Source organism: Cervus canadensis, chromosome 28 (genome assembly GCF_019320065.1).
Source record: "Cervus canadensis isolate Bull #8, Minnesota chromosome 28, ASM1932006v1, whole genome shotgun sequence".
In the NCBI taxonomy this organism is placed as follows: Eukaryota; Metazoa; Chordata; class Mammalia; order Artiodactyla; family Cervidae; genus Cervus; species Cervus canadensis.
In genome coordinates, this window is record NC_057413.1 from 28,070,229 (window position 1) to 28,097,931 (window position 27,703).

Genomic DNA, 27,703 nt, shown 5'->3' on the forward strand with positions numbered 1-27,703 from the left:
ATCGTCTCTGAAATAAAAGCATTAGCTGATCTTCAAAGCATTAGAATCTGTTTCAAGGAAAAGAGTAGACGGAATCTCTCTCTCCCAGAAGTTGCTTGAGTTGAAGCAGGTATCTGGGGTCCTGGTCTTGCAGTGCTTCTTGAACTTCTCTTAGCCCCAGAGGTGACTCCTCCCTATTCTGACAAAAGGCCTTGGTCTCTGAAAACACTGAAAAATGACCGGGAAAGTCTTCCCGGAGTCAAAGTGTACATCGTACTTTGTCTGTGTCTCTGAAGCACCAGTACAGTCATCACCTGGTATCTGTGGGGTTTTGGCTCCTGGACACCGGCAGATACCAAAATCTGCAGACGCTCAAGCCCCTTATACACAAAAATGCAGCATTTACATATAACCTGTGCACATCTTCTCATATACTAAAAATCATCTCTAGATTACTTATGATACCTAATATAAATGCTTCGTAAATAGCTGCCAATGCACCGCATATTCAAGTTTAGCTTTCTGAGATGTTCTAGAATTATTATTATTTTTTATTTTTTCCAAATGAATCTCAGGATGTGGAACCAATCAATATGAAGGACTGATTGTACCAGGCCTTGACCCAGCAGGCATTTAATATACATTTTATTGATTTAGCACCAGGGTCAGTGTCTACCATCACATTCTATCTTGAATTACTTATTTCTTAGGATACTTTCTTATATCCAGATTAACAGAAATTTAAAATACAATAAATCTTTTCTCCATGGCATTTGTCACCATTTACCTAATTTCGCTTAAAAATTGGTTTATGATTAAAAGGCTACAGCTTAAGCAACAGTAGATGATCTATAAGTAAGAGCTCTTTTAAAAACAGTTTTTGAAGACTATTTGACCTGAAAGTTGTGAAAGATGCAGGCTGGCCAACTTGTTCCTTCTTTAGAAATGTGGTAAGTTTCACTTTAAGTGGAGTCCCCCATGGATACCTTGCCCAACCTTCAGAGTCTACAACTCTCTGGCCAAAAAGGTAGATTCTGCCGTTCCACCTATTAAGTAATACAGCCACTTTTCCTATCTTTGCATTCTCAAGCAAGGTATGGGATTAAAGACAAAAGAGGATATGTCCATATTTAATCCTTACTTCAAACTCAGGAAGGCAAAAGGTTTAATTTGCTTCTCTTCAGCAGGTAATTTTATCTGGGGTTTTAATACATTATTATAGATTAGTGCAGCTCCATCAAAGTGCTAACCATACCCTGATGTCTCAAAACATAGTCATTTAAATCAAATTAAAGGGATTATGTAAGGTGCAACAGGATTTTTGTATACCTTATTTCTCATAAGAAAACTGAGGTATAGAGTAGTTTGAGTAACTTAGGGTCACTCTTAGAGGCAGGAATTCAACCTCTGGTGCGTTGAGGCTTGCTTCAGTCCCAAATAGGTTTTATCCTGGAAGCTTATGTTTTTGAGGTGCAAAATATATGTTGTTGGTTTCTTCCCCCTGGAACTCTATTGGCAGGGATGATTATGACCTTCTGAGCTATTTGGGGATTTTATTTTCCCTCATTAGATGTTAATTTTTTCATCCCTGTCATAAAAAAATAAATTAACAACGAGGGGGTAAAGTCCTTTGATTTGATTGCTAATACAGAAGAAAAGTTAAATGCTGGCATAATAATGACTAAAACACTGCTTAAATCTGCATCTGACTCATGGCCAACATCAGAGGACAAGTTGAAACAGTGGTGGATAAATAATTAAAACATTTGGAGACATTAGGCTGCCATTTTCCCTGAATAAAATCACATTTTTGAGACTGCAATGATAAGCCTCTAAGTATCCTCAGCCAAGGGGTCTCTGAATTAGCCACTCCCTTCAAATCCTCCTTCCTTTAATTTAAAAGCAAATGCTGATGGGAGCAATTTAGCTCAATCCTTGCCTTTGTGTCAGCTCAGGGCTCACAGGGAGGATTTTTTTTTTTTTTTTCTGTGAGTCTACCAGATTGTCTCACAAGTAGAAACACAGGGATATGACTAAGTCAGGCCAGCTGTAGGGAGCAGCCTCATGCCTGTCACATTCACCTGAAGGCCATCCCTAAGCTCATTACTAGCCATGTGACATGGAGAGAGGGAGAACAGCTTGGTCAAAATTCAAATTTCAAGGGGCCACCACATTCTAGGGCACCCTGACTATAGTAAACAAGCCACAGATTTCAACCACATCTTGAATGTTGATTACCAGACTTATTACACAAACTGCTGCTGCTAAGTCACTTCAGTCATGTCCGACTCTGTGCGACCCCATAGACGGAAGCCCACCAGGCTCCCCCGTCCCTGGGATTCTCCAGGCAAGAACACTGGAGTGGGTTGCCATTTCCTTATTACACAAACTAGACATAGGGAATTTAATTCAGATGACCATTATATCTATAGCTGTGGGCAAGAATCCCTTAGAAGAAATGGCATAGCTTTCATAGTCAACAAGAGTCTGAAATGCAGTACTTGGGTATAATCACAAAAAACAAAAGAATGATCTCAGTTCATTTCCAAGGCAACCCATTTAACATCACAGTAATTCAAGTCCATGCCCCAACCACTAATGCCAAAGAAGCTGAAGTTGAATGGTTGTATGAAGACCTACAAGACCTTCTAGAACTAACACCAAATAAAGATGTCTTTTTCATTATAGGGGACTGGAATGTAAAAGTAGGAAGTCAAGAGATACCTGGATTAACAGGCAAGCTTGGCCTTGTGAAGCAAGGCAAAGGCTAACAGAGTTTTATCAAGAGAATACACTGTTCATAGCAAACATCCTCTTTTGACAACACAAGAGATGACTCTACGCATGGACATCACCAGATGGTCAATACCAAAATCAGACTGATTTATACTTTGCAGCCAAAGATGGAGAAATATACTACCTATACTATCAGCAAAAACAAGACCTGGAGCTGACTGTGGCTCTGATCATGAGCACCTTATTGCAAAATTCAGGCTTACATTGAAGAAGGTAGGGAAAACCACTAGGCCATTCAGGTATGACCTAAATCAAATCCCTTATGATTATACAGTGGAAGTAGTGAATAGATTCAAGGGATATGATCTGATGGACAGAGTACCTGAAGAACTATGAACAGAGGTTTGTAACAATGTACAGGAGGCGGTGACCAAAACCATTCCAAAGAAAAAGAAATGCAAAAAGGCAAAGTGGTTGTCTGAGGAGGCCTTACAAATAGATGAGCAAAGAAGAGAAACAAAAGGCAAAGAAGGGAAAGACAGACTCAACTGAAGCAGAGCTCCAGAGAATAGTAAGGAGAGATAAGAAAGCTTAAGTGAACAATGCTAAGAAATAGAGGAAAACAACAGAATGAGAAAGACTAGAGATCTCTTCAAGACAATTAGAGATACCAAGGGAAAATTTCATGCAAAGATGGGCACAATAAAGGACCTAACAGAAGCAGAAGACATTAAGAAGAGGTGGCAAGAATACACAGAAGCCTGTACAAAAAGGTTTTAATGACCCAGATAACCACAATGGTGTGGTCACTCAACTAGAGCCAGATATCCTGGAGTGTGATGTCAAGTGGGCCTTAGAAAGTATTACTATAAACAAAGCTGGTGGAGGTGACAGAATTCCAGCTGAGCTATTTCAAATCCTAAAAGATGATTCTGTGAAAGTGCTGCATGCAATATGCCAATAAATTTGGAAAACTCAGCAATGGCCATTGCACTGGAAAGGTCAGTTTTCATTTCAATCCCAAAGAAAGGTAATGCCAAAGAATGTTCAAATTATCATACAATTGTGCTCATTTTACAAGCTAGCAAAATAATGCTCAAAATCCTTCAAGCCAGGCTTCAGCAGTATGTGAACAAAGAACTTTCACATGTTCAAGCTGGATTTAGAAAAGGCAGAGGACCAGAGATCAAATTGCCAACATCCGCTGGATCATTGAAAAAGCAAGAGAGTTCCAGAAAAACATCTATTTCTACTTTATTGACTATGCCAAAGCCTTTGATTGTGTGGATCACAACTGTGGAAAATTCCTAAAGAGATGGCAATACCAGAACACCTTACCTGCCTCCTGAGAAATCTGTATGCAGGTCAAGAAGCAACAGTTAGAACCGAACATGTAACAACGGACTGGTTCCAAATTGGGAAAGGAGTATATTGTCACCCTGTTTATTTAACTTATATGCAGAGTACATTGTGTTAAGATGCCAGGCTGGATAAAGCACAAGCTGGAATCAAGATTGCTTAGAGAAATATCAATCACCTCAGATATGCAGATGATACAACTCTAACAGCAGAAAGCAAAGAGGAACTAAAGAGCCTCTTAATGAGCATGAAAGAAGAGAGTGAAAAAGCTGGTTTAAAACTCAGCATTCAAAAAACTAACATCATGGCATCCAGTCCCATCATTTATGGCAAATATAAGGGGAAAGAGTGACAGGTTTTATTTTCTTGGGCTCCAAAATTAGTGCAGATGATAACTGCAGTTATGAAATTAAAAGACACTTGCTCCTTGGAAGGAAAACTATGACAAACCTAGACAGCATATTAAAAAGCAGAGAATTTGCCAACAAAGGTCTATATAGTCAAAGGTATGGTTTTTCCAGTAGTCATATACGATGTGAGAACTGAACCATAAAGAAGGCTAAGCACCAAAGATTTGATGCTTTCAAACTGTGGTGTTGGAGAACTGTTGAGAATCCCTTGGACTGCAAGGAGAGCAAACCAGTCAATCCTAAAGGAATCAACCCTGAGTATTCATTGGAAGGACTGATGCTGAAGCTAAAGCTCCAATACTTTGGCCACCTGATGCAAAGAGCCAACTCACTGGAAAAGACCCTGATGCTGGAAAAGATTTAGTGCAGGAGGAGAAGGGGGTGACAGAGAATGAGATGGTTGAATGACATCACAGATTCAATGGACAGGAGTTTGAGCAAACTCCAGGAGATAGTGAAGGACAGGGAAACCTGGCATGCTGCAGTCCATGAGGTCGCAAAGAGTTGGACATGACTTAGCAACTGAACAACAGAGACACAAGGAAGTTAAATCACTTCCTGAAGTCATACACCCAGAAAGTGAGGGGTTGAGCTACACCAGGTTCTCAAAGTGAATTGAGAACAGTGAAAGGTGGATTATTGGAAAATACTCAAGTTTGTCTTGCCAGATAAGAGAATTTTGAGAAATAAATAAGGTATCTTGTGCAAAGGCCCAGCACAGTTTCTGTTAGCAGGAAGGAAAACTAACATTTATTAAAATCCAATCTGCCTCCTTTCTTTCTCCTTCCCTCCTCCCCTCTAAACTTCTTGCTCCTTATGGCTGTGCCTCCAATACATTTTGCAGCCTTTCTTTGGATCTTCTCTCCCTTTCTGGAGGTTCTGACTCCTGGACCACACAGGGAGTGCCAGATGCAAAGACCTCCTCATACAGTTAGGCAGAGGGAAGATGATGCTTTGCATTTTGTTTAAACTATTCCTTTTGGCTGTCAACCTTTGATGGCCTTCTTTGCTAAGCAAAGAAATGTGCAATAAAGACCTGGTTGTAACCAACAGCACAGGATCATTAATTTCTGCCTTAGACAGCCTTTACATCCCTCTTGCCGTGCCTGGCCTATATGCACGAATACAAAAACGCATTATCTGGTCTGTCTGAACCCTGTAGTTAACCACTAGGATACTCTGGAGAAACAAGCCCAGAGATCCCTATGCAATTCACTGTAGGTTTCTAGGCAGAGGATCCCTCCATGGGTCCTCTATGTTTTTTTAATTACTGTTTGAAATCCACTTCTCAAAACTATTTAAATACATAGAAGTCCTAACAATGATCAGATCGGCCTCTTCCCTTCCAATAAATATTCTTTTTAATTGGTTTCGGACTCATTTACCATTATCTTTTGAATCAGTTCTTTAATGCAACAGTCAAAAGAGTGCAATTCTTTTCCTTGTGAACTGCCTGTTCTAGGAAACAATCCTTTGTTCTTTGTGAAAGGCTCACCTCCAGCTCAATATTCTGCCCATCTGAGTTTGGGGAATAGGAGACATTCACTGTTATTTACTGGTCTAATTTTACTGTTTTCTCAGACTCTTAAAATGATTTTTTTAAATCAGTTGATTATACACACCTTTTGTTAATTAATTATTAAAGTAATATAAATTTCTTTTCACCCTCTTATGGGCTTTCTTTTTTCTAAGTTCACTCTTATATTTTAAAATTACTTGTATTTTCTTTGTTTAATAAAACAGTATCAAAAACAAGAAAGTACCAATATGCAAACAAAAGTTTTTGATCTAAGTCTTTGCCTGAAATGCCCACTTAATGTCTACATACAAAAACATATGCATTTTCCTTTTTCATTTAATACAATTTTCATGTCAATTTAGTGACCGCATAAAATTCTATTCTGTAATATAATTTATTTAACCCACCCCATTTAAAAATATTGTCTGGTCCCTAAAACAGTATAATAACGAGCAGTTCTTAATGCTAAAATTTTTCCCTTAACTGTAATTATCCTTTATGACAATCTCAGAGAAAGGAGCCATCAGTTTGTGCATTTTTAGGGCTTTCCTTACAGATTTTCTAAATTATTTTTTAAGAAAAGTTTATCAATTTCTACTCTCATATCCACTATGGAAATGCCTGTTTATCTACATTCTAGGCAAAATGGGCATTATTTTTGTTTTTGCCAGGGTTATGCCACTTAAATTGCATTTTCTGAATTATTAAAGAGAATCAACAAATTTCCTGTGTTTAACTCTATTACTGCTTGCTAAATGATTCATAACAAAGGTGACCTCTTCTTCTGTCACCTCTCTCTCCTCAGTCCCAGAGAATTTTTAGATATGAATTAGTTCCCAAGATGATACTCTCGCCAAAGAATGTTTAAACTGCTAACTATACCAAGACCTTTGTTTTCTGCCAAGTATTTAACTTGCAAACATGATGACTATTGCTTCTTTTCTGATGTAGAAGCAGTTTTACATTTTGGCTTGCCTTTGGGGAGACTTGCCATACCTAATCTGATGCCCTGTGATGGATAAACTGAGCTTTCTGCCATTCTTTCCTTCCTAATATGTTCAAAGCCCTCCTTCTGCCTAATGCTGCAGAAAGGGTACCACCCACCCTGAGACCCAGACACTTCTGCACACTTAAGACTTTCTCCTTACTGCAGACTAAACTAAATTCATTTCTAACTCTGTTATTCCTTTTAGTCCTAGTTTTAGTGTTCAGGTGAAGCTTGTCTTCAGGATATTTGTAGTTAAGATCAGGATTTCTCAACCTCGGATGTGTTGACAATGAGGACCAGAACATTCTTTGATATGGGTGTGCTTTGGAGGACTTTTAGCAGCACTCCAGGTCTTTACCCACTGGTCTAAGATGCTCCTAGTACCCTACCAGGTATGACAGCCAAAAATGTCTCCAGATGCTGCCAAATGTCCCCAGGAGGCAAAACCACCCAGTTGACAACCATTAGTCTAGGGGATACAGAGCTTCTAACAAGTTAATATCATCTTGGGTTGTACTAAAAAAGACCTGGTGTCCTGCTAAAGGGAGGAGGCACATGTCTTACCACATAAGCTCTTGTCAGAGAACATCTGTGGTGTTGACTCTGAGTTGCACATTTTAGGATGTGCAAATGAAACAGAGCTTCAAAAATAGAATAATTCAGAAGATGAAAGACGGACCATATAAGGTATGGTCAGTGGTGTAAGTTTTTCTTTGGTTTACTGAAGATTCAGAAAGAGCCATTTATTTTGTGTGCCTTTATAAAGAAGAGGCAGGCAAAGATGCTGAAAGGCATACTGCAACTTAAAATAAAGAATAAGGTGCCTCAAAAGTTGATAAATTTCTCATTGCTGCGAGTTTAAGCAGATATAGGATGAGAGTGTTGTTGGAAGGAATGAATCTCTGTCCTGGAAAAGATTTGAATCTTATGTCTTGCAAGATTCTTGTATTTCCAAAACCCAAAACATTTCCTTGTATTGAAATCAGACATGTACCCTCTTTTTCAGCAGCACAGAGATTTTTGCATACATACTAATATGCAAATATAGGCTGGGTAGCCTCACCACCACCTGTATTTTCCTGCAGGCACTATAAACATCCTAGGCTCCCTGAACAGCAAGTCTCACCCACGTTGCTAAAGGCCGGTCACAGTTCCTGACCTTACATATACTATGGCGTTGTAGGAAGCACAAAGCAGCAAATTTTCAACATACTTAGAAAAGCATGGTCCCAGAAGAAAGGTGAGTAAACTAACTGGAGTTTCCAGCACACATTGGGCAAGTAAATATCCCATTCCTACCTAATACACCCCAAATGAGCGCATTCGGTAAGCTTACCATAGAGATTACATCTGAAGCCATAAGCTAATATAAACTATACATTTCTTGCTCTCAGTCTAAGTAGACTTTTCAAAAATCTTAAGAGAAGACAACACAACTGCGGACATTAATATTAAATCTAGCTTTTACTTTTATTAGTTTCACTCCTACACAAGTATGCACCCATGGTATCTGGGTGTATATTTTCTCTAGCTTTTTAAAAATAAATTTACATCATATTATTTCCAATGCAAGTTCCTTGTAAATAATAACTTTTTTGTCTCTCTCTTCTGATATCTATGAAACTTTCTTTTACAGTATTTTTAACTACTATTTGTGCCCATACTTGTCTGTGGATAGAATCTATCACCTCCTCTGAACAATATCTCAAGCAACTAATGCTGGAGGGTACGGGATCAATCCATTCTCTAACAGATAGTATATGCTCACCACCCTCTAACTACTCTATCTCCAAGAGTCTTCATATCTGAAAGTGTCCATCACAGCTGAGCTGCAAGTATGTCCTCAAAAAGTACTGTTGACCCACACTGATTCCCGTTCACTCTGAAATTTTCTTACCTCAACAGTGAGGTCATTCATTCCTTTTTAAAGGATCAAAAGTGGCATCAAGTTGTGAGACGAAATAGTCAGCTGGGTGATTTTTTTTTTTTTCTATCATCAGGTAGGCACAGCCTGAAAGAAGGAAAACTCCATTAATTCCTCTGTCCCATTTGTTCCATGCCTTGGCTTCTTAGTAGACTGTGAGATTCCTAAGTTCAAAACTTTTTTGGTTTAATTGCACACAGTACCTAGTAGAGCATGAGGTACACACAGGCCCTTGCTGCCTTCCACCCTTCACATCCCAAGGATGGCAACTCTATGAAACAGATTTTTCTCTGTGCCCAATTACCTAGGACAACTAACTATTCAGGTACCACATCCTTAGACGGCATCACTGGGAGGAATCTAGGCGAAGACATCAGGGCATTTTGTGCTTTGTCCATCTCTAATACTTTGAACTACAAACGGTGTTTCTAAGTCCAGTCTGTCACTGTATCTAACTCCCCTACTCTCCCCACCTCTCCTGAGAGGCACAGTGGTTAAGATCACTCACTCTGGGGTCAGATGTGGTCTGAGCTCAAATCCCAGCTCAGGTACTTAGTACTTTTGTGGCTTAGGCAAATTACTCAATATCTCAAAGCTTTAGAATCATCATTTTTAAAACAATAACAATAATAATGCTTCCTCATGAGGTTGTCATGAGAATTAAATGATTTAAAAGGTGTCATTCAGGATGGTGTCTGCCACAAAATAAGTTCTTTATAATGTTACCTCTACCTACCTCTGATGATGTACATGAGAGAATGAAAAGTAAGATGCAATGACTGGATGCTCTCTTATGCCAGTGTTCTCACAAAGAACTTCTGTCTACAGAAATAATCACCCTCCCATCCTAGGGTAATTATTATGGTGACTAGGATTTTTGTTAGGTAGCAATAAAGGTCTGACTGCCTCAGTTTTCTCCCTTCACTACAAAGAAATATTGAGATTATCTAGGTAGATAATCTGGACGGCGGCGGAGGCCGCTGGCAGAAGAGTGGGCAGCGGCCTTCGCCCCAGCAGCGCCCCCGCGCTCAGCAGGCGGCGGCCCAGGCTTCTCCAAGCGCGCGAGGCCTCGAGGCTGCAGCCGCCCATCCGTTGCCTGCGAGCGTGTCTGCGCCTGCGCGGCGGGCTTCTCTGCTAGCTTAGTTGGTAAAGAATCCGCCTGCAATGCAGGAGACTCCGGAAGCCCTGGTTCCATTCCTGGGTCGGGAAGATCCCCTGGAGAAGGGATAGGCTACCCACTCCAGTATTCTTGGACTTCCCTTGTGGCTCAGTTGGTAAAGAATCCGCTTGCAATGCGGGAGACCTGGGTTCCATCCTTGGGTTGGGAAGATGCCCTGGAGAAGGGAAAGGCTCCCCCCTCCAGTATTCTGGCCTAGGGAATTCCATGGACTGTATAGTTAATGGGGTCACAAAGAGTTGGACAGGACTGAGCGACTTTTACTTTCACCTTTTCAGGTATGGAGAGAGCAAAATACCTGCTAATCAAGTGAATAGATACAGTTAACCAAACGAAGAAAGGCCAAGACTTGATACCTAGGTGTGATTGATCTTGAAACTTGTGTATGGACCACTGAACAATGGCCTTTCTTGGAATTGCTGACCTTCTCAATCCATTCTTTTAAGGAGAAGGACAAGGTAATGACAAACAAGGCTGCTTCCTGCCTCCGATTTCTGTGTGACCTCTTTTATTTTGAGGGGAGGCAGTTCATAGGCTGCTTGTCTTTTTTTTCTTTAGGGTTGAGTTCTTTCCTTCAATCTTTTCTGGTAGAGGGCAGAGTTCCTTCCCAAGTCAATGGGGGTCCTCAGACCCACCAGGAGGGGGAGGAGAAGGAGGAATGAGAACTGGAAAAGCTGTCCTTAGAATCATCGAATACACTTTCAACTGAATGACCTGAACTAACAGTTTTAAGGGGCAACTGATGAGGTTCAGTGTGGAGGTTGAGAAATGCAATCATCACTGAAGGATTAAAATAAATAGTGCAATGAACCTTCCTCCTCCTCTCTCCATGCCTCGACACCCGCCCTCCCCTTGATAAATACACAAATCTACATGGGTGCACACCATTTCAGAGGGTAATTATCCAAACTGTCTAGAACAAACAAAACAAGCACAAATGTTATGTCCATGTTTAATGAAGACTTTGGAGTGGCTCAGTGAAGTGAAACCCATTCTGCTCCGGTCATGCTTTCCCATCCCTGACCCCTCACACACGCAGCCAATAAGGGGACTCATTTGAAATTCAGAGGCTCCAAGGCTGGGATTTAATAACAAAACTGGCACCTGTCACTTTTTTCTATATATCGGCTGCACTCTACTGATTTAACCATTAAAAACAACTCATCTGGGGGAAAATATAAAGCGACTGCCAAGGAATATTTACTCTTCAGGCCTTGCATGGCCCCTCAATAAGTCGTGAGGTGTGCGTTACTAATTGTAAGGAAAACACTTTCCAAGAAGTCATTCGTGTGATTTAATTTCCATTACCCCATTCTATTTTTATTTGCCTGCCTTAATCGCATGCTAACTGGGCATGCTTCTTTGTATACACAGCTATTTTTCTGTGATGAAGCTAAAACAAAACTACCAAATGTGTACATGTGTGTGTATGTGCATGTGTGCATGCATGTGTCTGTGTGTGTATGTTCTTATATTTCTAGGTTGAGAGAGAATGTAAAATACAGCATAGCCAAAAATTATTTCTTGAAATGCTGATATTTCATATCATGTGAAGGAAATATTGTTTAGCCTCATTGATGTAAACAGGCAAAATGAATGTAAAGCAAAAATCCATTTTGGAGTCTGACTTACCTAGATGTAGCTATATATTCCTGAAATAGACTAAATACAAAATAGTCCTAGAAAGGCAAGTTATTGCATTTTTTATGATCATAAGAAGTTTTTAAACGTTTCCGAATGACAGAAACAAAGAATCGCCACCTGCACCATAAAACTCTCTGCTTAGAATATGACAGAACAAGAAGAGTGGTCCTAGGATTCTCACTTTTAGGAGTATCTGTTTTCAAGATACCTCACTTTTTCCTAATTTGAGATCCTTCCGCAACCAATCTCCTAGCAAAACAAACTTGAACGAAATCAGGTTGGACTAGTCCTCACTATACTCAGTAGGGTCAGTTTCTGGGAGATCTGTCACCTATACAAGCACATATATTTTTTAAATTCTGGTCTAGCTTTCAGTCTCTGAGTCCTTTAGATGTTAGAACTAATTTGCCAATGCTCTAGACATTCATGAGCTAACAGGTTTATAAAACATATATGAGCCAGGGTCAGGAGTAAATACAGTAGAATTGCTTCCATAGAAAATCTGAATTGAATTATTGCCTCCCCAGAATTTCTGAATGATTCAGTTAAGAAAGCAACTTTTAGTGGTCTCTTCTATAGCAAAATTGAATAAATGCAAAGCTCAGTTTATGAAATAAGTAAGGAATTTCACTTATGCTTCTAATCCAGACTAAGAAGTACTGTTTTGGCTTTTTTCTCCTTTCTTGACATCAACATCTAGGTTACAATGAAAGTGATCCATTCATTGTGATATTATGCTTGACCTTTTATACCAGCAGTAAGATTACAAAAATAAGAAAATTAATTTAGAGCTTCCCAGGTGGTGATAGTGGTAAAGAACCTGCCGGTCATTGCAGGAGACGAAAGAGACACAGGTTTGATCCCTGGGTCAGGAAGATCCCCTGGAGAAAGAAATGGCAGTCCACTCCAGTATCCTTGCCTGGAGATTCCCATTGACAGAGGAGCTTGTCAGGGTACAGTCCATGGGGTCGCAAAGAATAGGGCAACTGAAGCAATTTAGCACAGACACACAAGCACAAGCCATTAATAACTCTTTTGTGATTTAAATACTTCACAGCATTCTTTACCCGTCCTTTAGAAGCAGTGTTAGGAATTGTGTTGCAGTTATTACATTACAGTGATAGGGAAGGGACCCGTTATGTCTTCTATACTTTATGACCAAGAAAGCGGCTTTTTTGCCTGAAGAGTTGCCTGCTTTCTAGATCAGTCTAAGCTCTTTGTTTGTGAAAAAAGAAGTTTCAGGTGAACCTTCCTACAGGTAGAGGACAACCTTCCATCGGGGCAAGGATATATGCTCTTAAATTTTCATAACAGAGTGTCAGCTGTGGCCTGCTAAAATAGTATCTCAAGCATATAGATCTTTGTTTAATCAATGACCCAGAATATAAGACACTTTAGGCAGTTTTCATAAAATCCAGACTTTAATTGCCTTTGATCTTGTACTTGCTACAACCATGTTTGGAGATAACTAATCTTTAGGAAAGACAGTGTAAATAACATGTTAACACTCTCTTCCTTTAGGATCTCTGAGATCCATACCTATATTAGTTAAATCATCAGAAAGAATGCTATTCAGCTCTATTATCTGAGATATTGACAGAAAGAATTTCACTAACCTAAGCAATAATGTTATATCTTCCTTTTTATAGAAATCGCAGAATAAAGGTCTCAGTAAGGATTATGTTAGGAGGTTATAACAAGATGTGAGAAATAAACTTAGGTGCCTCTCTCTCGATATGGCGCCAAAGATAGGGAGTTATGCATAACAATAGGGATTTATTCATGGAAATGGTTATTTGTATAGATGTTATGGATGTGAGGACAGAAATAGAGATAAGAGCAGAATTAGAGAGCTAGAGAGATCTATCCATCTATGACAGCAAGGGAAATAAGAAGGCATGCCATTTTGGGGCGGGAAATGTTCAAGTATTCTTGAAAGACTAACAGATGAGGTTGAGCTACTAGGAAAAAAGCAACCAAATTATCCACAAGAACATGTCTGCTGAAGTCGAGGTGGTACTGAGAACGCTTCATTCTGAGGCAACAGAGACCGGAAGTGGAAAGGAGCTCCATAGCAATCAACAGAGTCACTGTTTGAGAAAATTTATTCACCACCTCTGGGCCTCCTAGCTTTTATTTTCTTACAGCATGTCCTAAGTAGGTCCCAATACAGCATATACCCCCAGGCAAAGCTGTGAGTCTGACTACTCAGGGAAGAGAAGAGCCATAAGGGGTTGGTAACTTCTAGAAGGAAGAGGGAAACACTTTACCCGGAAGACAAGCTACAGGCACATTTGTCGTCCTCCCCAACAGTCATCCAAAAGTAAAATCTTAAGTAAGAATGCACGTGTGTGAATGGTCAAAGAAACACAACACAAACACAGAGATGACAGCAGAGAGGAAAGAATTGCTAGATATTCAACTGCAACCAACCCTTCGAAAGAGAGGTACCAAACTAAATCAAGCAAAGAACTAATACTTGAGAAAAGAGACTTAACTGAAAAAACTTTTAAATAAGTCTTAGAGAATCTCATAGGAATTTAAAAAAAAACTATAGCATCTATTAAAAAAGCACAACTACGTGCCCTGGAATAAGTGAATAAACCTCTGAATTTTAAATATACCAGAGTGTATAGAGTAAATGGCAGAAGGGACACAATAAAGTTGGGAGAATAATATATGAAGAGTGTCAGAGAATTCTCCCAGAAAAATCACTGAACAACAAAGAGATAAAAAAAATATCAAATAGAAATAAACACACATTGAGACTGTGTCTAGAAGGAGGCCAACACCTGTTTAATATAGTTCTAAAGACACCAGAGAGAAGGAAAAGGGTGAACAAGATAAACTGATAAGCAATGGAAGAAAACTTCCCAGAGTTAAAGATAAATAAGATGGCATATTGAAAGATTCCATAGTGAGTAGATTTAATTTCCAAAGGGGTAGCGTATAGCTATCCTATCCTAAGTTCACTTTTGTAAAATGTCACAAGCATTATTATAAAATCACAAAATATTTGGAAAGACAATATTGCTCACAAAGCCAAAAGAATCAGATTGGCATCAGATAGTCTGTTGACAACACTGGGTGATGGAAAGCAATGAATTCATATCCTCAAAGTTCAGAGATAAAATTACTTTGACTGGGAATTTCACACCCAGTCAAGCTAGCATTCAAGTCTATTTTAATGGAAGTATAGTTAACTTACTACATTAGTTTCACATATACAACATAATGATTGATATTTTTATAGATTATACCTCATATAAAATTATAAAATATTGGCTATATTCCCTATGCTGTACATTACGTCCTTATTTCTTATTTATTTTATACTAGTAGTTAGTACTTCTTAGTCCCCTTCACCTATCTTGTCCCTCTCCCAACCCTCTCCACTAGCAAACATAAACAAGTGGTTACTAGTGTTTGAGTCTGCTTTGTTTTTTAATATTCCTTTGTGTGTTTTATATTTTAGATTCCAAATATAAGTGAAAACATACAGTATTTGTCTTTCTCTGTCTGACATTTCACTAAGCATATCCTCTAGGACAAATTGTAAAATCAGCTATAACCACAATAAACAGTAAGGGATAGAAATGAGGGAGGATGTTTTAGATACAGGACATCTACACTTAAATCTGAATAATTATAGATGCATAACATAAAGGAATAATTTAGGATTAAAATCTCAAGTGATCTCAATACAGGAGATGCTGAGGAGGAGTGAAAATGAAAATATGCTCAGCTTTTTGTCATCTTCAGAGGAACAAAACATACTGATCATCCCCAAACAATGGCCACCAAGTTTAAATGCACAGGCTAAAATTTAGTCAGAATTTTAGAAATAGAAGAAAATGAGGTAAATAAAAATAATTCAATCCATTCATATAAGACAGCATCAGGAAAGAATGAGGAAGGAAGAGAAGGGAAAAGAGTAAAGAGAGAAGGAAATACAGCCAGTAAACACACAGCGAGGATGACAAGATCAAGTCCAAGCACAGCTGTAATCACTCTCATCTGAGCTTATTAAATTCTTCTATTAAAAGAGAAACTCAGGCTTGGTAGGAAAAAAAAAAACCAACATACTCTGGTGGCTCAGTGGTAAAGAGTCTACCTGCAGTGCAAGAGACATGGGTTCAATCCCTGAGTTGGGAAAACACCCTGGAGGAGGAAATGGCAACCCACTTCAGTATTCCTGCCAGGAAAATTCCCATATACCATGAGGTCACAAAAAGTCAGGCACAACTAAAATGACTAAGCGCGCGCACACACACAGCTTACAGAAAGTATACACAAAACAAACTGATATAAAAACTTAAAATATAAAGGAATTAAAAAAAACTCAAAGTTAGAACACACATGAATAAAGTAAAATATCTGCACCACACACAAAGAAAAACATTTATTATCCCTAGAACACACTAGTCAGAAGGAAAAAGAGGAAAACCAACCAAGAGAAAGCATGCCAAATATGTGAACAGTGTGCCTGAACGCACTCACAAGTGAAGATAATCAGCCTCCCCTGTGGGAGGGATTGTGCAAGATTTAAAATTGGGTATGATTTACACCCATCAAACTAGTAAAGTATAAAAGATCACAAAAGAACGATAGTGAACAACCTAAATGCTATTCAAGTTGGGAGCTATTAAATGAATTGTAGAATATCTGTTCTAAGAAATCATTGTAAAAAAGTGTTGTACACCTCTACATAATGACATGGTAAAAATCTCTAAAAAATACCTGCTAAGCCAAAAAATCATGTATTAGAAGACAGTATGATTCAACTTTCATTAAAAAGAAAAATTCTGTGTATATGGGTGTGTATGTGAATGTAGACATATGTATACATAAATAAATAGAAAAAAGAACTATAAGGAAATAAACTGATTACAACATTCCTTCTGAGGAACTATACATGAACTTCTAGAATTACACAGGGATAAATTATGTAAAATCGTGGCTGCAGACATGTACAGCTTTATCTCTTATTCATTTAGCAAACATTTGCTGAGCATCTCTTAAGGAGTGCAAAAATAAGTCAGTTTCTCCCTCCCTAAAGAAGGAAAAGGCAGATTCTCTTTGCATTCAAACAAGTTTATCAGGATGGGGTTGACAGAAACTAACACTGAATGAAAGCAGTGGAATGACATGATGAGGTTTAGGTAAAGTGGGTGGTGGCCTTATCCCAATGCAAATTTTGAACCAAAACCAGCTTATCTCTTATAACAAAGACACTGACACATCTGTGTGTGCACACCCACAAAGATGCAGTGCTGAAACACTCAATTCTGATATGTCTTTTTTCTTTTACTCATATCATCCTAAGTCAGAATGCCAAGAGAACAAAGTAATGCCTTCTAACTTCTGATTATGACAGGTAATCATACACACACAATAAAATTATATTATTTTCTTTACTGGAACGTGTTCTTCTGGCCTTTCCATAATCTGGTTTCTCCACTTAAAAATCCACATATACTCTCACTGTTTGCACTGTACTGCCTGTCGTTTGGAGAAAGGTAACCTGTAAGTGTAAGAGTCAGCTAGCCCCTCATCCAGGGGTCTTGGGTATCCAGTGGTTACATCTGGAGAAGGAATAAAGCTGCATTGGCAAGGCTGCACAGCACTTAATTTATGGCAGAAGGGAGAGCTAAAGCCATGGAGAATACAAGTGAAAATCAGAAAATAATACAGTAGAATACATACCTTCGTTTAGCTCCTAAGGCTCTAATACTGTGTTGAAGTTACATGATCTTGTATTTATACACTATTTGGGTTTAAAGTTGGTATATTATAATGAATAATTTAATAAAGCTACAGCCTAAATGCAAAAGGAGGAGGAAAAACCAAAATGTAATTATAACCTTGTGAAATGCTTTCCACAACAGCAAGAAGTCTTAAGGGCAAGTGGATTTAATAGATTCAAAGACTAGCATATCATAATAATTCAAATTTTATTTTCTTTCTTCAGCTTTTCCAAGCTCAAAAATAATGCTTATTGTTTCATTAAATATTGTGAACACTGAATTCTGATGGTAGAATAATGTTGTAAATTTGAGTTGAAGATTTGTTTTTACTGTTAGCCCTTATATATATCAATGTATAGTTTTTCTCCAAATTAAGACCTTCCATTATCTAGAGCTGACTATGTAATAAGAGCCACTAAAAAGTAAAAATCATAAATTTAATAAAAGCATATCGTAATTACCTGGCACAGTCCCACAACTGAGTGTTTTGGGTACTTAATTTTGTTAAGTAAGGAATTAAGCCCTGTTAGTTTCAACCTATTTGGAAAATCTTTTAAAAGTACACCCATCCGTCCTCCTTCTTAATAAGTGGAATTAAATTTCTTGCCAATTATGAGCAATATTTGTTAAATGTGCCATGGTTGGAAAAACCACAGTTGGCAAGACCAGGGCTCATTAAAAAAAAAAAAATAGGAGGTTAGGATTAAAACATTAAGGTTAACATTGAATGCATATGTATGTATTTTGAAAAGAAAACAAATTCCCAAAAGTAAATGTATACCAAAAACCCTCCCAGAATCGCCAGAGAGCTCCTTCATAAATTGCTTTCTGATGTAATTCAAGAAACATTCCTTTTTAGGAGATCCTCTCTCCTAAAAACAACACCTCTTTTAAAATGTTTCCATCCAGCTCCTAATGACTTGAAATTTTAAATCATTTACACTTTGCATGTTTCTTGTTTCAGCTTTTCAAGTATCAGCAATGTCTTTTGTGACCACTTGACCTTTTCCCAAACTGTCAAAATGCCCAAATGATGCACAATTAGATGTCCAAAAATGGAAATGTATTTCTGTATTTGACCTTCACTTCTATTTCGAGCCCACACAGATGGGAACTCAATTTCAATCAACTGGGGATTCTACCCTCTTTTTATCTTGGAGTCATGTAAAAGTTCAGAAGCTTTCTAAGGTACATCTGATCCCTGGTATATCTTCATTAAACATGAGCTTACTCTCACACAGCCACATCTCCATTTATTATGAAGCTATCCATCTATACAGGTCCACCTATATCCTTCCTTGTTGCAGAGCCGGTGGTCTCTTCAAGGGCTACTCTGGGATACTTGGAAAATCTTCAGCTTGGAAAGTGCAGGAAATCTTCTTCCTGATGCTCCCACATGCCTAGAAACATTCTTCTGATCTGTCTACCACCCCAGCATGGAGAATTTAGAGAAATTCTCATTCTCTTAACTCCAGGAAGAGTAGTTAGTTAAGTTGGAGGTGGGTTATGTTTTAGAGGCCCATGGAAGATACAAGTATGTAACAGGAAGTTGGGAGGGCTCAAGAGAGTGATCTGAGCTGGGGGATATGTGTTTGCCAGCCTGCTGTTAAATCTTATAGGTGGATGAGACTTCACAGGGAATGAAAAGAGAAGAGCAATAAATAGGAAAATGAACTGTGATACAACATTGCAATCATATCAACATATACACAGTGCTGAGGAGTACCCCAAGAAAGACTGCACTTGGGGGAGTTATGAACATTTAAATGACCTGCCAGTTGGAATCATCTGCCTTACTCACTAATGTTTTCCTTCACCTCTTCAAACCAGGATGTAGTAAGTGCTGCCATAGTTAAGGCCATTTCATTGGAGTTGGGGTCACAGTGATCAATAAGGCAGATGGGGCCCCACCTTCACATCTTATGGGCAAAGCAACCTCATGACATAAACTCTGTATTTCCTACCTGCCCTCAGACAAAGGGAGAATTATTTGTTTAAAAGTTTGTTTCTTTTCAATATGTGGATATTAAATAAGAATGAATGGAATAAACACTTGAGATACTTGTTCATTAGCAAAGTACGTGAGCTGTAATACAGAGATCTGGATTGATTTAGGTTGTCCAGAGACTTTATTATTTAGATCTACACTCTTAGCTATCTTCTAGATGTAAAGACTGTTTGGACACTCACAGAGCCACTACTCCCTAAGTCCTGTCTGATTCCTCCACGATCAATGACTTCATCCATTTGTGTCTCATAGAGTCCAAGCAATTGCAAAAATTTGGCAGAGATACTGATTTGATGAAATTGATCAGAGACATGAAGGAAAAGGGGCTTCCCAGGTGACTCTAGTGGTAAAGAATCTGCCTGCCAATGCAGGAAATGCAAGAGACGGGTTTGCTCCCTGGGTCAGGAAGATCCCCTGGAGAAGGAAATGGCACACCACTCCAGTATTCTTGCCTGGAAAATTCCACAGACAGAGGAGCCTGGCAGGCTACAGTCCATAGGGCTGCAAAGAGTCAGACATGATTGAGCGCACAAACACACACACACATACACATACACACACACAAACACATATGAAGGAAAGATATAAAATGCAAGGACTTCCCTGGTGATCCAGTGGTTAAGACTCTGTGCTTCCGTTGCAGAGGGCATGGGTTTGATCCCTGGTAGGGAAACTGAGATCCTGCATAGCATGCTCCCCTTTAAAAAAGCTGTAAAATGGAAATGTATGTTTAAATTTCTAGTTATACTTTTATCAGCAATTTGAAGGTATTATCCCACTGGCTCAGACGGTAAAATCTGCCTGCAGTGTTGGAAACCTGGGTTTGATCCCTGGGTGAGGAAGATCCCCTGGAGAAGGAAATGGCCACCCACTCCAGTATTCTTGCCTGGAAAATCCCATGGATGGAGGAGCCTGGCAGGCTACAGTCCACTGTGTTGCAAAGAGTTGGACATGACTGAGCGACTTCACATTCCACTGTTCTGGCTTCCATTTGTTATTATTAACAAACCAACTGTCAAATCGGTTGTCAATTAACCTATGAAGGATAATCTACTTTGAAGGTCTTCTCTTTGGGTTTTTTGGTTTGTTCTTCAGCTTAATTGTGAACTTCACTTTATGATTCATTGGACTTGAATCTGAGGATTGTCCTTCATCAATTCTTGAAAAATCCCACAATTTTCTCTTAAAAGTTTACCTCTTTGTCATTCTCTTATATCTCCTGGATGTTAGTTTGACTTTTCACCTTATTCTCCACTCACAAATCTCTCATTAGTATTTTGTATCATTTTATCTTTCTGTTCTAAATTCATGTGATTTCTTCAGTTCTACCTCTGTATAACTAACTAGTTTTGTAGCATGATCTAATCCAGAGATCAGCAAATTATGACCCAAACCCAGCCCACAAGCTATATTTGTATAGCTTGAGAGATAAGAAAGGTTTTCATGTTTTTAAAAGGTTAGTAAAAAACGAAGAAAATTGTGAGACAAAGGGTAATAATAGCAAATAGAATACAAGTCAAAAGGACAAGAAAATTCTGGTCCTTTACAGAAAAAGTTTTCTGACCCATCATTTAATCTGCTATGGAAAATTTCCACGGAATATTCGATTTCTCTTACATTTTTTTCTTTGGTTCTTTTTCAAGTTGTCATTTTCTTTAACTCTTGCTTCTGATACATAATGTTGATTTATTTTTATATGTCTTTAATAATTTTTAATATAATATATCCTAAAATTCCAATATCTGAAGACTTTTGAGTCTGAGGTTTGATTCTACTGCTTGTCATTTCTGTTGACTCTCACTCATGCATTTATTTTTCTTTTTTCCTCATGGTTTTGCTACTCTTTCATTGTGAGTTCTTAACCATTGATACACTATCCGAGGCAAATCTTTTCTGTGCTGATTTTGAAGTTATCATTTCTCAACCTTTATATATATGTATAGTATTTGTAATACTGGGGTTATGACTCTGCTAAATATATGAGTTTGGCTTCTTGTTATAGTCCATCTTAAGGAGCACTCCAGGGGAGTCTAGAAGACTGAGGAAGGAAGCAAAAGCTGCCAGCTACTCTTTTCAGTGTTGTCCCAGAATGGGCACTTAGTTTGATAGCAGAGCGATTCTTCTAGCTTCTTCTGGCATTCCCAGAAATCGTCCACCGCTCTACTTCAGAAGTATTGCTCCACCAGGACAGTGCCCCCCACTCAGAAGTCTGAGTACTGGCTCTATTGGGCCCCTTCAGAGCTCCTGAGTAAGTGGAATACTCTTTTCAGAAGTCTGAATCTCAATCTGTGTTGCCTCTTCACTAAGTTTATTGCTTCTAGTATTTCCAATATCTTCTGTGCCCCCGGGGCTAGGAATGGTAGCCGATTCCTGTAGTTCTTATATCTTTGCTACCTCAGTGTTTCTATATTGCTTTTTTCAGTCCTCCAACCCTTGTTTAGCAATTGCCTATAATAAATTCTCTCTGTTGACATATCTGTTTCTGTTCTCCTGATCACAACATCTCTATGAATGTGTTCAGTTAATACTTGCCTACAGTAATTCCCAGATGACTAAAAGAGCATAGAAGGGATAAGCTGGGCTGGGCAGTGTAGCTGTGCTAGATGATTTCCTCTAATGTTTGTTCTGATTAGTCAGTGAGTGTCAAAGATACAATGGCTATTAAATAGTTTGAATATCAACCAGCCCTGTGCCTGTAAACATGAGATAATCCCTTTGATATTCAGTGTTGCTGATATCTGAAACTTAATTTGTATATTCTTCATTTTCTTATAAATACTTCTGCCAGACGAAAGCCTGCTATAGTAATGTTAAAGAGCAATCAAGAAAATTTGTGGTTCAACTTCCTTTAATTTGCTACTATATAACCAGACCAAAGGAAGGTACTCAACCAGTTATTGTGCTGCTTGCTTAATTTCAGTTTTTTCTCTCTAACCTTTCTTTCTTTCTTTTTGATTATGCCGCAGGGCTTGCAGGATCTTAGTTCCCTGACCAGGGATTGAATCCAAGCACAAGGCAGTGACCCCTGAGTCCTAACCCCTGAACCATCAGGGAATTTCCCCAATGCCAGTTGTATTGTTTTATTTGAACATGAACATCTTTTTCTGCACCAAGTATTGATCTTCTGTTTCTAAGTCATCAAACAAGCTCAACTCTGTCCATGTCCCAGATAATTATGTTCCCTTGTGGTGTTGATATGGAATTCCCTGGCAGTGTTGATGGAGCTGAAGGGAATGGTGGGAAAGCATGGTATCAGGAGTATGGAAATGTGATTAAGATGTATCTTTATGGTCAAAGAAAGTGAAAGTGAAGTCGCTCAGTCGTGTCCGACTTGTAGCGACCCCATGGACTACAGCCTAGGAGGCTCCTCCGTCCATGGGATTTTCCAGGCAAGAATACTGGAGTGGGTTGCCATTTTCTTCTCCAGGGGATCTTCTCAACCCAGGGATCGAACCCAGGTCTCCCACATTATAGACAGATGCTTTACCATCTGAGCCATCAGGGAAGTCCATATGGTCATAGAGATCATGTTAAATTGAATGTATCTGGGTTTTTAAGAAGTTACTTTGTGGGTTCATATAGGCCAGGGCTATCCTAAACTCATCTGCTCAATAAGAACCCAGTTGGAAATGTTCAGTACTGCCCAAATTTATGAAACTTTACATTAGTCAATAGAAAATCTTCCAAAGGAAAAATGTATACAGCTTCCATAGACTTGACATCTACATGAACTGTGATTGCTTTTGTCCCAGATCACTTTCCAACACAATGTTTCTCACACTGACATCTGAAAGCCACCTAGAGTATGGCCACCTAAAGCAACTGTAAAAATTGCTGCTGACCCAGATTTGATGGGAATGGGTTCCAGGAATGTGAAGTAATATTTGGGAGTCATTTTATTGCTAGGAGTTGATACTATCCTTATAGTTGGATATATAATAATGGGCAACATGTATGAGCATATGTCATGTACCAGTTTTAAGTATTTCACATGCTTTAAATTATTTAAATTTCAGGAAAATTCTATTATCTTCATTATAGGAATAAGAAACAGAAGCATAGCAAATTACATAATTTAAATAAAACTGCACAGTTTCATAATTGGTAGATGCAGGACTTATACTGATATAGTCTGACTCTATCACTCCACTTTACTACACTACGCTGCCTGTGTGGTAACCATCAAGGCTCACGCAAGGCAATTATTCCCCCTCTGAAATCTCAAAGTTCCAAAGAATCATCAAACTTTGAGCACCAAATTTTACACATGAGAAATACAAAATCCTTAGGCCAAAAACTTCTTACTCACACCTGAAAATAAAGAAACCTACCTACACTTACACAAAGAATTAATAGAGTCCTTTAGTCATGTTTCTTCAGTGAAATATTTTTATATCAATCAACTAATCAATAACAGCTGAATTAAATTTACCTGGAAATACATCCAAGCTTATTTATCATTTTCTTTCAAGGAAAACACATCTGGTATTTCTCTATGCCAAGAAAGTTTGGGAAATATTTGAACTGCTCTGAATACGCAAAACAATTCCATATCTCAGTGTATCTCACAGGTGTTTAATTTATAAGATGCAGAGAAAATACCATAATACTGTGATAACACAGGGGTGTTTTACAAAAAAAAGCAACAAGTATGGACAGAAAGTTAGAGGACTAAGAGGAAAATTTTTTTCAAAAAAAAAGGAGAACAATTATATGTGATTCCTTTTAATACACTTGAATGTGTTTTATGGAGAGGAGACAAATACCGTAGAAAATCACCTGTCAAACAGCTAATATCTTTTAATAGCAAATTATTAAAAGGTGCTTTATTGAATTTACAAATTGAAATTAAGTGCTTTGTTCTATTGTACTTATTCGGTGGTTTCTATGATTATGGAGGTTAGCAAAATATATTAGTTAGTCAGAGTGATAATCTTTTTTTGAAAGTACTGATTCAAGGAGATAAACTTTGTTGAGAAGATACTGGTCTATCTTTTGGTAATTAGTGAAGGGAGGAGATTATTTAAAAAGTCTTTTGATACAGTAGGATGTCATAATGAGAAAGAAACAAACAGTAAGGTAGAATAGAGATTAGAAGTGCCAGCAGGGGCAGGGGAACATGATGGCTCAGAGCATATGCCATGAAGCCAACTAGAAATGGGTTTGAATCCTGCATCCATGACTGACGATGTGAACCCCGAATAGTTTTATGAGTACCTTACAGCAGAGACTTCTTTTTATTAATGTGTGCACATTGATTGCAGGTACTCAATAAAGAACTCAGTCACTGAGTAGTGTAGCGTTCTATGGTACAAATTCTATTTCTGGAACATTTTCTGCAGAGAATGTCTCTTCTTTCTTCTTGACTCAAGTCTTCTCTGACCATATTCCAATCCTTCCTTCCTTATTTTTAGTTTATCCCTTTTCATCTCTACCCTTGAAAAACTCCATGCTTGTACCTTTGCTATAATATCTATAAAAACATAAGGTTTTCCTTACTTATACATTTGTTTTTCCTCAGTAAACCATAAGGTCCTCAAGGGCCCATGGTCATCTTTGCATCAGTAGCTCTATAAGAGGGTCAGGCATATGGTGGGCAGTTAGCTTTTGTTAAGTGAATGAACAAGTGACAGAAATAAGTGAATAAATAATGACTTAATTAGGATTTTGTTTGTTAAATTACATCAAGGTTCAAATTGGAATGTAGAATTTGTTATAAATCACAGAAGAGGATATGCAGATATAAAATAATTAGTATTTTAATATTCTGCTGGTGGTAGTGCAAATTATTTTAGCTACTCTGGAGGTCAAATTGTTAGGAGTCTTAAAATTATGCATTTCATATAAACCAAAGATTCAACTTCTTGATATGTAAACTTGAGGATCCTTGGCACATGTATGCCAAAAGACAAATGCAGTATTTTCAATCATCATTGTTTATAATACAAAAAATCAAGTAGCATAAATAAATGAATACAGTAATAAAAATGAAATATTTACAGAATAAAATACTAAACATAGTATAAAGGAATGAACCAGATCAATATTATATCAACATTAATACCAAAAACATGGTTGAGCAGCAAAAGCAAGCTAATAATTATACGTGCAGCATGAAATCATTCATAATTTTAAATACACACTATATATTTTTTTAGTTATATAGTCTCACTGGATTCAAATATGGGTATGTAAAACAGACTAAAAAGAGTAAAAAATGTTCATCTAGCACATGTCATTATCTCTAGGAATGGCAACAGAGAATCACAATGTAAGAAAAGAAAGATCAAAAAAGACTTTAGTTTTCTATCTTACAATTTAAGAACAGAATCATTATTTTCTAACTTTCCAAAAATAAAAGAGAAGTGAGAGAAAGCAGGAGCGAAGGGGAGAGAATGGTCTAGGCAGTTTAGTTGTCAGAAGTGTTCAGGGAAGGAAAAGTGTTTTGGGGTTATTCCACATACCCCTTTACTGACAAAGGTATCTCTTTGATGTCAGGAGTTACAAGGATCTGACACTAATAATGAGCTGAGTAGGCCAAACCTCAACTTCATTGCCTCCCAATTTTCTCAGTTTCTCAAGGGGAGGTAGTTGGAGCCTGTACTCCAAATTCACATCACCCAGTTCAGGCCACGTCTTCCTACCCTCATTGGTGCCCTTCCTCTCTGAATGGCCAAGTTAAGCTCAAGGTCCAATTTAAAGCCCATTGGAAGGAAAGTACCTGTTTACCTTTGATGAAATGTAATATGTTATCCTTGCTGGGTATATTTTAACTTCACTATTGAGTAGAGCCAAACATTAATGGCTTTGATGACAGGTGAGGAGAACCCTAGAACTTTTCAGAGCCTCCTGAAATGTCAACAATCAGTATCTTTCTACTTAGCTACTTGGAAACTGGCTCCTGTCACTCTCACTGAAAGGGAAACTTCAAATGCCAGTAAGTCAAGCCATTGTCTTCATATCTTAGAAAGAACTGGGATTAAAATCTGAATCCATGACTTCTGAACTCTCAATCTTGCTTCAGTAAGATACTCCTGACAACTTTCTCTCTGACCTCTTCCATTTGCCTAGCATATCTCTAAAAAAATAAATAAATTCTCTGTTCACTTTAACCCTCTTGTTATCACTAATTGATTCTAGATGCTTTACTGTCCTTATCTCCACAGCCCTGACTGCTTTAACTGATGTGGGTTGTAGCACTTGCTGGACAGCGTTGCACTAGCCCACACCAAGCTGACATGAAACCTCAGCGAGGGTTTATTAGTTTGTTTCTCCACCTTTCTTTTTCTGAGGAATTGCAGCCCCGAAAGTTGTAATAATGACTGTCCTCAAGACTGCTCTGGGCCCCTAACCACCTTCTCGGAGTTTTCATATTTTCTCCTATACTTACTCTATTTCTTAATACGCTTCCTCGGAGTTTAATTCTCCGATACCACTGTATTCAGTTTTCTCATTTTGACTCTACTATGTACACATCATCACCTGGGCAATAGTATTCAACTTAATCTCATGTTTTCCTACTTTCAATAAAATCTTACCTGTCCATAAGCAAGAGATCTAACACAATTTCTCCTTCAATGACATTAGCTTTGGTTGGTAACAGAAAGTTGCAGTTCTCCAATTCAGTAACTCCTTTGATCCTTCATGGGTCTTTAACCCAGCAGATGTCTGGGGAATCCAAGTCCCTTCGGAGTTCAACATTATGAGAGTTCAACTGACCTCACCAGCTGCTTTTCTCTCACCTACCGTTTCAATGGCCTACAGCAGATGCCCCATAACACTGTCTTTGTTTTATAGGTTTTATTTTTTTTTTCTCTCTCTCTCAACCTCCTAAACTCAGAGTACTCTACTCCTCTCCAACTTCTAATATGCCTAGGCTACTTGGCAGAGCATGTGAATATTTCAGAGAAATTATGTCAATCATAGGGTTTCTAATATTGAATTTTTTTTTTGGAGGGGAGGATGTGGTGATGATGGTCAGAGGAGAAAGGCAAACCTTACCTTGTTTTCAGTATTGATATGAGGCTCTTTATTCCGTATTTACCAGTGTCTAGTTAGGACTTTGTTCTGTGAGCCCAGAGCTGATCTGCTTCACATCCTAAAGTCCCCCGCCCCAAGCAGAAGAGGAAAAGCTCTGTTCTGCAAAGAACTGCTGAGGTTCCCACAATGCTGAATTGTTAGAAGGCATTCTCATTCCCTAATTTTCTTCAGG